General features: G+C 43.6%; 2 pseudogenes; both read right to left on the bottom strand.

The window, feature by feature from the left end:
• LOC129094769 (leucine-rich repeat-containing protein 52-like) overlaps window positions 1–4,065 on the bottom strand; it is a 6,004-nt pseudogene extending 1,939 nt beyond the window's left edge.
• LOC129095187 (5S ribosomal RNA) lies at window positions 148–265 on the bottom strand (annotated as a pseudogene).
• Window positions 4,066–4,283: the final 218 nt, after the last annotated feature.

Below are 4,283 nucleotides of genomic sequence, written 5' to 3'. Positions count from 1 at the left end.
AGCTTAGGAATGACGAAAGCCATCATTTAACTGGATTTTTGTCATTTCTATACCGGCAAGTCATGATCTAGCTATTTCCTTCCCACCCTGTCGGTGTCCACTGAAAAAGCAGCAGCGCCATCTGCTTTTTGTAAAGAGAGTGAAAAAAGCTTACAGCACCTGGTATTCCCAGGCGGTCTCCCATCCAAGTACTGACCAGGCCCGACCCTGTAGCTTCGAGATCAGACGAGATCGGGGCGTGTTCAAGGGTGGTATGGCCGTAAGCAAATATTGCGCCTACCAAAGGAGCCTTTTACCTTCAGAACATTTTCCTTTTTGCAGAAATGTTTGTAATTGCAGTGTAAGTATCTGGGCTTTTTGCTGGGATGAACAACAGAGCAGAGTGCGTACAGTGAATGTGTGTGCGTGTGTTCCAGTTCTTGAGTGTACTTCAGTGTGTGTGTGTGTGTGTGTGTGTGTGTGTGTGTGTGTGTGTGTGTGTGTGAAAGTTAAGGTGGATAACAACTTTGGGGAGCTGCTGTCTTCAAGTGGCCTCTTAAGCTCCTCGTCTCCGAACAGTAATCTCATTCCTGTTTCCCACAAGCCTCGACCTTAGGTCCCCCCCTTACCTCCAGATCACACACTGACTCACACATACTTGACTGGAGTGAGTCACCAGCACACACACACACACACACACACACACACACACACACACACACACACACACACACACACACACACACACACACACACACACACACACACACATCGAACACGCTGTCCTTAACGGGAGCAGAGGAGTCCAGCTTTTGAGCACCATCATTAACCATCTGGACTGAAGGGGCCAAAGCGTACGAAAGGCGCATGCCGTGTGTGTGTGTGTGTGTGTGTGTGTGTGTGTGTGTGTGTGTGTGTGTGTGTGTGTGTGTGTGTGTGTGTGTGTGTACAAGTGTGCAAATAGGAGAGGCTAGCCAGGAAAAGAAGTAAAAAACAGGTAAAAAGGACACAATCATCCTCTCAGCATTATCTCTGCCTTCAGGGCCCTGAGAGGCAACACGGCTCAGCGCACACATCAATGGGATGTTCGAGACCAGTTCACCTTCTTATAGGACCGAGCTCAAATTAACAATTACCAGTAAAGCATCATCCTCCTGTTTAAGAAACCGAAGGCTAAGGTGGCTGCTTCAAAATAACACAAGTGTACTGAATCGAGACACATTATTGAGGCGTGAAGGGCGGACTGAAAACATCAGATTGCTCTGTCTCTGAGGTCAAACCATTAGAACTGGAGTCCCAGTGTGTGTGTGTGCGTCTGTGTGTGTGTGTGTGTGTGTGTGTGTGTGTGGGAGTGCGACGTTAAAAAACGGGGGTGTAAATACATATCTACAAACTAAAGGGGGAGAGCCTTTAGTGGCCCCTCCATCTCTGGGGACTAAGTTGATCAGGTGCCCACAAACGAATTATCTAAAATGAGCTGCTGTGACAATAACAAATGAAGAGACCTTGGAGAGACTTTGGCTCCTTTAGTCGGAGCAGAGGAACCGTTTTGTTTTTGCTGGCCAGAGAGAGGATCCCGCTTCCAGAGCCAAACTGACAAGAGACCACCTGAACAGGACCAGGCCTCGGCTTACAGGCAACATTTTGGGATGTTTGTTTTGCCACTGACAAAAGTCTTTAAAGGTCAAATACAAAACCACAGTACCAGACAAAAGTTTGGACACACCTTCTCATTCAATGGTTTTTCTTTATTTTTATTTTTTTCTACATTGTAGATTAATATTGAAGACATCCAAACTATGAAGGAACACATATGGAATTATGTGGTAAACAAACAAATGCTCAACAAACCAGAATATGTTTTATATTTTACATTCTTCAAAGTAGTTGAATGAGAAGGTGTGTCCAGACTTTAGACTGGTACTGTATATCATTTAAAAAAACTATTTAACATGTGAACATAACGTTTTTTTGTGTGACATCAAATAAATTACTAAATGCAAAATAAACACCACACATTTTCAATCATAGCCTACAATTATAGTTATAATGGTTTTCTGTCTGTATATATAAAACTTCAGTTATTGTGGATTCTTTACTGTTTTTATTGCTTATTTATAATACTTGTTTTTTTTTTATCTTGTTTTCCTTTTACTATGTCTCTTGTTTGCACTATAACATACAGTACCAGTCAAAAGTTTGGACACACCTTCTCATTCAATAGTTTTTCTTTATTTTTTTCTACATTGTAGATTAATATTGAAGACATCCAAACTATGAAGGAACACATATGGAATTATGTGGTAAACAAACAAATGCTCAACAAACCAGAATATGTTTTATATTTTACATTCTTCAAAGTAGTTGAATGAGAAGGTGTGTCCAAACTTTTGACTGGTACTGTATGTAGAATTGATTTATACAGAATTCAGTAAATAGGAATTGATCACAGTTAACAAGTGTTTTATTCACTGGATTTCATGAAATAAAATAGTATTTTGGGAGGTTATTGCATTTATTCTTCTGTCAATACATATAGCCCAATAAGACTTGTCTTTCCTCTCTGAGGTTGTCAGGAAGTCATAAAGGCGTACTGCAGATAATAAAGATACATATAAGTAGAGTATGGATTTAATGTGTTTAAAAGAAATACCACAACCAAAACCATAAACATTCTTCAAAGCAGTTGAATGAGAAGGTGTGTCCAAACTTTTGACTGGTGCTGTAAATCATTTAAAAAAACAATTTAACATGTGAAACATGTGTTTTATATTTTAGATTCCTCATTCAACTACTTTGAAGAATGTAAAATATAAAACATATTCTGGTTTGTTGAGCATTTGTTTGTTTACCACATAATTCCATATGTGTTCCTTCATAGTTTGATGTCTTCAATATTAATCTACAATGTAATAAAAATAAAGAAAAACTATTGAATGAGAAGGTGTGTCCAAACTTTTGACTAGTACTGTATTTAAAATACCTGTTTTCTTTTATCTACTATGTACCTTGTTTGCACTAAATCTATGCTGCTGTAATCCTGTAAATGTATTCCCCTTATATTATTTAATCATTCTACTATGTCTCTTGTTTGCACTAAATTTAGTAAATGTCCCCGCTGCGGGACTAATAAAGGATTATCTTATGATCTTATCTTATGATCTTAATTCCATATGTGTTCCTTCATAGTTTGGATGTCTTCAATATTAATCTACAATGTAGAAAAAAATAAAAATAAAGAAAAAACCATTGAATGAGAAGGTGTGTCCAAACTTTTGACTGGTACTGTATATCATCTTATTTTATGACAGCTAAGTGTGTGTGTGTGTGTGTGTGTGTGTGTGTGTGTGTGTGTGTGTGTGTGTGTGTGTGTGTGTGTGTGTGTGTGTGTGTGTGTGTGTGTGTGTGTGTGTGTGTGTGTCTTCCTCCATCCTCACCTTGGAACTTGAAGCCCTCTATCTGCACCCACAGACAGAGGTCCTCAGTGTCACAGTCGCAGCTCCACGGGTTCCCACTGAGCCCCAGAGACCGCAGGGCCGGCAGGGCGATCAGGCTGCTGATGTTCAGAGCCGTCAGGTTGTTCCTGCTCACATCCAGAACCTGCAGAGCCATGTTCTCCGAGAAGGCGTCCGGGTGGACCTCCCCGAGGCCAGGGTTGTCCGTCAGCCGCAGCATCACCAGGGACGCCAGAGGCCCGAAGGTCCGGTCCTCTATCTGCAGCAGGGTGTTGAAGGACAGGTCCAGGTAGGCCAGCTTCCTCAGATTCCCAAGGTGGACTCTGAGATCTCAGTCAAGGAGTTGTTGCTGCAGTCCAGGTACACCAGGTCGGACAGGTAGTTGAGCTGCAGAGCAGGAAGGTCTCCGATGCGGTTGTTGGAGATGATGAGCTGCCTGGTGGCCAGGAGGCAGGTCGTTGGGGAACAAGGTGAGCTCCTGCCCGGCGCACTGGACCACCAGCTGGTCGTCGCACACACACCTGTCCGGGCAGCCTGCAGTGAGAGCCGGGGACGGGGTCACCCCCATCACGAAGACAAAGAGGAACAGGAGCCGGAGGGACTGAGCACTTGGCTCGGGCAGGAGACGCATGACGAGGCCGCCCAGCGCGTCATGGACTCGGGCTGAGCTGGACCAGGACTCCCCGGCGCTCTCCGGGCATCCTGCATGGAGGAGGTGATGGAGGAGGTGGAGGAGGTCTGGCTGTCTCTGCCTGGAAGCCTGGCTGCTGTTTGTATCCAGCCTCTCTCTTCTCTCTCTCTCTGTCTGTCTATCGGTCAGTCATCCAGACGCGTAATTACGCACGGAGA

Source organism: Anoplopoma fimbria, chromosome 8 (assembly GCF_027596085.1).
Source record: "Anoplopoma fimbria isolate UVic2021 breed Golden Eagle Sablefish chromosome 8, Afim_UVic_2022, whole genome shotgun sequence".
Lineage (NCBI taxonomy): Eukaryota > Metazoa > Chordata > Actinopteri > Perciformes > Anoplopomatidae > Anoplopoma > Anoplopoma fimbria.
Note: the sequence above shows the minus strand (reverse complement) of the source record. Positions and strands in the feature narration are given on the sequence as shown.